Here is an 8,761-nt window from a genome sequence, read left to right on the forward strand (position 1 = left end):
TAAAAACAGTATGCCTCACATTACTTTCAAACTTAACATAGTTGTAATATTTTGAAATAAAAGAGAAATTTAATAGGAAATGACAACAATACCCTTTAAGGATTAGATTTTAAGTATAAAGACATGAGGGGCATTAAGGTAATTGCACAACCTATTGATAAGTATAAATAGAATGGGTTAAAGAAAAAAAAAAGAATCTAAATGAGAGAGAGAGAGAGAGAGAGAGAGAGAGATGGAAGAATAAAAAGAAAGAAGAGAAAGAGATAAAGGAAAGGGAACAAAAGTACATTTTAACCATATTCTTCCCATTGAAAATGTTTTAGAAATTCAAGAAATTACTTGGGTAACATTTGAATTTACGACTTTTTATGTAATATACAATGTGTTGTCATTTTCTTTATGACAAGAAACATAAAAAATACCACCATTACCTACCAAACCTGTACTGCCACTGTGTTTATCACCAAGAAAGTCTCCATTAAAATTAATTTTGATGGAGGAAGCTGCCATGAAACCTGCTAAGGCTTGTCATATGAACCTAAAAAAAGAAGCCTTTTTAACCAATTTAATGTAGGCAAGCTGTCAATGCTCAGACTCCAGGCATGCTACCGATCAAAGCTATTCCATAGCATAGAGGAGAAGAGCTGGAACTTAGTAATGCGTTCTGTTCAAGATTCCAGGTTTGACTCTTGCTAGATGAAAACAATGCTTGGTGCAAACAATTCCAGGAGGCCATCACCTTTGGGCAAAGTGCATGAATTACCCGTGGTTCATTTGCAGGAAACTTCTTATCGAGGACCTGTGCACTCTCAGGATTAGTTGGGTCTTGACCCGGATACCTGGTGCTGATAAAAAACTTGTTTTAGTTATATATGTTGTAATTTGTATATATGCACTTGTAAAAACTAATTCTGTTAAAGAGAAATTAATTTTTATTTTTTAAAAATTTGATCCGCAGGATTCATTTGATTTTTGATGACCATGTCGTTGTTTATTTTTAATTAAGAGCAATGAAATAATTCAAATATATATTCTCTTGCCTTTGTGCTAGAAACATATTTATTGTCATTATTATAAGTTTTAATTAATTTAGAGTTAAGAAGAGAATATTTATACCAAGCAAAATACAACATTTAAGGAATTTAATAAGACCGTTTAAATACAACTACAATAAATAATATATAAGTTAAACATTAGAGACTTAATCCTTGTCCTTATTTATTAATTTTAAACTTATTTGTATATCTTATATTAAGATCGACATTAATTAAACATTAATTCACAAATAACTGTTATATTGCACCTGTTTTATCATCTAAGCCATATATGTATATATAGATGTAGGAGTATATGCTTCACCATCAAAATAGAATTTTAGCCCCAAATTATCTAAAAAGATCGCAATGGCAAGGTCTAACAACGTTTCTTTTACGGTGCTTCTGTTCTTGGGAATAACATTAATAGCCTCTCCTATCCTTGCCATCGAAAATGAAGATGAATCAACCAAAGCTGAATATATTGACAACGAAAATCTAGCTGCATCACCAGAAAGTTCCACGAAGATTTTGCCAGGTTTTTTGAAAAATTGTGCAAATACAATTTCAAAGTCTATTGGAGACAAAATCTTCGATTACATATTTGGAGATGAAAAGAGCCTGGACTACGATACTTGTAGTGAAGTCACGGGATCCGGTAAAGAATGTCATGATACTCTGGTTAAATATGTTGCTGAAGGACCAACGTTTAAGGCTAATTACGATTTTTATTTGAAAAGGGGCGATGACCTATATAATATTTGCTTGGCTGTGTTCGTTGAATATTAGGGCACATATTTCCTTTCGATATTTATCAATGTCAATGATTTTCTATATTGATTCTTTCGATATAGTATAATGTAATAATATGACTGGTTACTTTGAATATACTCATGATCACATATAATTATATTTATGAAAAACAAAGAATATACTCATGGTTTTATATTTATTTTTATCATGAAGTTTTAATTTATTGTTGTGCTCGTAAAAATACTATGATATTCTTCAAATAAAGAATTCTAAACTTATAGAAAATATCTTTTTTTAAAAAATATATTTTTATTTGATTTTATGAAAGTCAAAATAGGTATTCGTGAAAATCCATGATTTAAATCTTAAAGAAAAAAAAAATATTTTTTAGGTAAAATTATCTTCTTATTCAAGTATTTTTTTTATATACTAAAGCATGTTATTATTACTAGCAACATAATTTTTTGAATAAAAACTAAAAACAATTAACATTTTTCAAAAAAACATTTTCCTTAATTAAAACTCTCTTTTCTTATTCATGTTATTTTGTTATATGAAAACATGTTTTTTTTTTGTTATCAACAATATTGTTTTCAAATAAATACATATCATCATCACTTTATTTTACAAGTTATTCTATTTGATTTTGAAAGTTGATGATTTGTCAAAAAAAGCTAAGAGGTTATCATAACTCCAAACTAGAAAGGATATCTAGCAAGGAAATACATAGATCACGTTGAAAAACATTACTCAAAATAGCTCTAAAACCACTTGTTCGATCTAGAAATAAAAAAAAAGAATGATAAATTGACTAATTTTTATTTAATAAGATGACTTTTATACAAAATGGTGATTCTAGAAAATCAACTAATATGTATAAACACTCATATATACCGATGAATTTACCGTGGTTCACTTGCAAGAAACTCCTTGTTGAGGACCTGTGCACCTCCATAATTAGGCCCGGATACTTGGTGCTAATCCAAAAAAAAAAAATTGCTTTGGCTATATAAGTTGTAATTTGTATATATGCACTTTGCATAAACTAGTTCTATTAAAGAGAAATCAACATTTGTTTTTCTTAAATGTGATTTGCAAGATTCATTTGATTTTCAATGACCAAGTAATTTTTGTTTTAATAAGAGCAATGAAATAATATAAATTCTCTTGCCTTCTAGAAACATATTTATTGTCATTGTTATAAGTTTTAATTTAGAGTTAAGAAGAAAATATTTATATCATGTCAAATGAAAATTAATAAGACAGTTTAAATAGAACTATAATAAATAATATATAAGTTAAACATTAGAGAGATAATCCTTGCCCTGATTTATTAATTTTAAACTTGCTTGTATACCCTATATTAAGATCGACATTAAATAAATATTAATTCATATATAACGGTTACATTGCTCCCCTTTTATCAACTAAGCCATAAATGTATATATACATGTACAAGTATATGCTTCACCATCAAAATAATTTTTTAGCATCAAATTATCTAAAACGATCGTAATGGCAAGGTCTAACAACTTTTTATTCACAGTGCTTCTGTTCTTGGGAGTAATGTTAATAGTTTCTCATATCCTTGCTATTGAGAATGATGATGAATCAATCGCAGTTGAATATATTGATGATGAAAATATAGCTACATCACCAGAAAGTTCTATGGAGATTTTGCCAGGATTTTTAAAAAATTGTGCAAATACGATTTCAAAGTCTATTGGAGACAAAGTTTTCGATTACATATTTGGGGATGAAAAGAGCCTGGACTGCGATACTTGTAGTGAAGTCACGTGATATGGTAAAGAATGTCACGATGCTTTAGTTAAACATGTTGCTGAAGGACCAACGTTTAAGGCTAATTACAATTTTTATTTGAAAAGGGGCGATGACCTATATAATATTTGCTTGGCTGTGTTTGTGGAATATTAGGGCACATATTTCATTTCGATATTTATCAATGTCAATGATTTTCTATATTGATTCTTTCGATATAGTATAATGTAATAATATGACTGGTTGTCGTACTGATTAAATTAATTTTACATCACTTGGTATTAAACTTAGTTTCCTCTCACCTTGAATAAACTCATGATCACATCTAATCATATTTATGAAAAACAAAGAATATACTCATGGTTTCATATTTATTTCTATCATGAAGTTTTAATTTATTGTTGTGCTCGTAAAAATATCAAAGGTTGCTAGAGACAAAGTCTTCAATTTACATATTTGAGGATGAAAATAACCTAAACTACAACACTTGTAGTGAAGTCACGGGATCCGGTAAAAAATGTCACGGTGCTCTAGTAAAATATGTTGCTGAAGGGCCAATGTTTAAAGCCAAATATGATTTTTATTTGAAAAGGGGTGAAGACCTATATAATATTTGCTTGTCTGTGTTCATGGGTTAGGGCACATATTTCCTTTTGATATTTATCAAAATCAAAGATTTTCTATGTTAATTGTTTCAATTTAGTATTATGTAATAATATGACTGTTATGGTACTAAACTAATTTTATATCACTGGGTATTGAACTTAATTGCCTCTCACCTTTAATATATACTCATGATCACATCTAATCATATTTATGAAAACAAAAGAAGAAAAAGGTGTTTTATATTTATTTCTATCATGAAGTTTTAATTTATTGTTGTGACCGTAAAAACAATATAATATTCTTCAAATAAAGAACTCTAAACTTATAGAAAATGGTTTTTTTTTAAATATATTTTTATTTGATTTTATGAAAAGCAAAATAGGTATTCGGGAAAATCCATGATTTAAATTTTAAACAAAACAAATACTTTTTTAGGTAAAATTATCTTCTTATTCAAGTATTTGTTTTTTACTAAAACATGTTATTATTACTAGCAACATCATTTTTCAATAAAAACTAAAAACAATTAACATTATTCAAAACAAAACAAAAAAATTCTTTAATTAAAACTCTCTTTTCTTATTCATGTTATTTAGTTTTATGAAAACATGTTTTTTTTTATCAACAATATTGTTTTTAAATAAATACATATCAAGATCACCTTATTTTACAAGTGGAATGTTCATATAATGAAATTATTACCCCAACATTTTGATTTATTTTTCATAGCAAGTAGTCTATTTGATTTTAAAAGTTGATTATTTATCAAGAAAAGCAAGCTAAGAGCTTCATCATCACTCCAAACTAGAAAGGATATTTAGCAAGGAAATACATGGATCAGGCTGAAAAACACCACTCAAAGTAGCTCTGAAACCACTTGTTCGATCTAGAAATAAGAAAAAATAATAAACAATAAATTGACTAATTCTTATTTAATAACAAGACTTTTATACAAAATGTTAATTTTAGAAAATCAACTAATATGCATAAACACTCATATATACCCATGAATTTATTGTGGTTCACTTGCAAGAAACTCCTTGTCGAGAACCTATGCACCCCCAGAATTAGTTGAACCTTGGCCCGAATACTTGGTGCTAATCCAAAAAAAAAAAAACTGCTTTGGCTATAAAGTTGTAATTTGTATATATGCACTTTGCATAAACTACTTTTGTTAAAGAGAAATCAATATTTGTAATTTGTATATATATAAGTTATTTATTTTAATAAGAGCAATGAAATAATATAAATTCTCTCGTCTTTGTGCTAGAAACATATTTATTTTCATTATCATAAGTTTTAATTTAAATTTAAGAAGAAAATATTTATATCATGCCAAACACAACATTTGAGGAAATTAATAAGGCAGTTTAAATAGAACTATAATAAATAATATATAAGTTAAACATTAGAGACATAATCCTTGCTCTTATTTATTAATTTTAAATTTGCTTGTATATCCTATATTAAGATCAACATTAAATGAATATTAATTCATAAATAACAGTCATATTGCACCCTTTTTATCAACTAAGCAATACATGTATATATACATGTACATGTATATTTATACTTCACCTTCAAAATAAATTTTTAGTATCAAATTATCTAAAAATATCACAATGGCAAAGTCTATCAACTTTTTATTCACGGTGCTTCTGTTCTTAGAAATAACGTTAATAGTCTCTCCTATCCTTGCTATTGAGAATGACGATGAATCAATCGCAATTGAATATATTGATGACGAAAATATAGCTGCATCACCAGAAAATTCTACGGAGATTTTGCCAGGATTTTTGAAAAATTGTGCAAATACAATATCAAAAGCTGCTGGAGACAGTCTTCAATTACATATTTGAGGATGAAAACAACTTGGACTACGATACTTGTAGTGAAGTCACGGGATTTGGTAAAGAATGCCACAATGCTCTAGTTAAATATGTTGCTGATGGGTCAATGTTTAAGGCCAATTATGATTTTTATTTGAAAAGGGGCGATGACCTATATAATATTTGCTTAACTGTGTTCATGGGCTAGGGCATATATTTCCTTTTTGATAATTATCAATTTCAATGATTTACTACATTGATTGTTTGAATACAATATTATGTAATAATATGTGTGGTTGTGATATTGGTTAAATTAATTTTAGATCACTTGGTATTAAACTTAGTTGCCTCTCACCTTTAATATATACTCATGATCACATCTAATCATGTTTTTGTGAAAAAAAAAAGGTGTTTTATATTTATTTCTATCATGGAGTTTTAATTTATTGTTGCTGATATTCTTCAAATGAAGAACTTTAAACTTATAGTAAATGGATTGGTACTAGCAAGTGTAATATCCTTGGGCTTTTTAAAAATATTTTTTTATTTGATTTTATGAAAATTAAAATTGATATTTGTGAAAATCCATGATTTAAATTTTAAAGAAAGAATATAAATTTTTAGGTAAAATTATCTTCTTATTCATGTATTTTGTTTTTGACTAAAACATGTTATTAAACATTTTATTATTAGTAGCAACATAGTTTTTTGAATAAAAAAAAAACAATTACATTATTCAAAAACAATAAAATAACTTTTCTTTAATTAAAACTCTCTTTTCTTATTCATGTTATTTAGTTTTATGAAAACATGTTTCTTTTTTTTTTTATCAACAACATTGTTTTAAAATAATAACATTTCATGATCACCTTATTTTACAATAATTTTTTCTATTGTTTACATAATTAAAACACATTTAAAAAGGGTAATTTATAAATTTTAAAATAATTATAGTCAACTTTAGTCAAGGACTAATGTATAATTTTCAAAACCGCAAGGACTAACTTAAAAACTACCAAAAACATGAGGACTAATTATAGTTTACCGATCAGAAATCTTATAATGTCTAATTGCTAATTATTATTATTTTTATTAAGCATTTAACACACAGGTAGTGGACGGATTAATCATTAGGTATAAAACTTGTTATATATCTTGTAACTTTTAAAAGGTTAAATAGGAAAATAAGCCCCTAACCTCACGCAAAAAAAAAAAAAAAAGAGACAATTATGCTATAAAAAAAAATCCATGCTTTTCTATTTTTGTTTTTGATATACACCTCTGTTAAGGTTTTATTGATAAATTAATAAAAAAATCTCTAAAATATTCTTAATTCCTTTCCTTTTTTATTATTAAATATATTTTCCAATTACAGAAGATATGGTTTTCGATGAGCATGCAAAAAACTATATTAGGCCCCAAAACATGTTTAAAGTTGTTCGGTGGGTTTTTTAAAGAAAAAAAAGTATAAAAAATCTGATTTTACAAAACTTTTAGTTTTTGCGTTGTCTTGTATAAACATATCATAAGGCTCTAAAAATTATCTAAAACTAGTCAAAAGATTGCCATAAAATTATAAAAAAAAAATTTTAATAAAAATTATGGTTTTTATATCAGCATGTGAAACATAGCTTGAAACCACAAAATGCATCTAAAGTCATAAAATTATTAAAAAAACAATTTCAACTAAAATTACTGTTTTCACACTCTGACTCATACACACAAAACATACTTTGAAACCTTAAAAGGCTCTAAAAGTTGGCAAAAAAAATAAATTTAATTCCATAAAATTTATGGTTTTCATTATGATATGCAAGAAAAAAGCTTGTAGTCCCTAAAATGACCTAAAGATGGAGGTACTTTTTTTTTAAAGCACAAAATTATAAAAAACTCAATTCCACAAAATTTATTGTTTTCACATACATTAAGATCTCAAAAGATATCTAAAGTTGGCTAGTATACTTTTCAAAGCACAAAATAAACAAAATAAATTCAACAAAACTTATTGCTTGTCACATCAAGATGCAAAAACATATCTTGAGACCCCTGAAAGGTTCATAAAGTTGACTGATAGAAATTACAAAAAACAAAAACCTCAATTTACAAAACTTATGGTTTTCAATATGTTATTCAAAACACATTGAGGAGGGGGGGTGTTAAAGAAAACGATTATGGAAAACTCAATTCCACAAAAATTATGGTTCATGCAAAAACATATCTTGAAGCCCTAAAAGTTGTCTAAAGTTAGTTAGGGTTTTTTTTTTGTAACAATCCTAATTTTCTACATCTGTTTTTGAGATACATTTGAACTTTTCAGTGTAAATTTTTATTTATTTACAAGTTCCACTAAAATTTCAACTAAAATTTTAACGGAGTCTTCCTTGTATCAAGAAGTCTCAAGTTATCGACAAAATCATATTACACTTTCAATTTTATTTCACAACCCAATCAAACTCATCATCATGAACACAAATCATCTTATTCAATAACATCATACAATTCAAGTTCACAAAATAACAATGCATAATTCAATTATTAGATAATATCATCATATAAACTATATCTTACATAAGAACATCATATAATGTAAATCAAGTAAAGGATTCGATTTCAACTATAAACATGCATGGTTAAATAGATATTTAGAATTATAAATATTAGATTAAAGTCATACATCCAAATTTATGGGTTGATATTACAAGTTTTTGGAGATAAGAAAATTATTACCCCATCATTTTTTTTTCATTTTTCATAGTAAGT

The sequence above is a fragment of the Populus nigra genome, chromosome 13 (genome assembly GCF_951802175.1).
Source record: "Populus nigra chromosome 13, ddPopNigr1.1, whole genome shotgun sequence".
Lineage (NCBI taxonomy): Eukaryota > Viridiplantae > Streptophyta > Magnoliopsida > Malpighiales > Salicaceae > Populus > Populus nigra.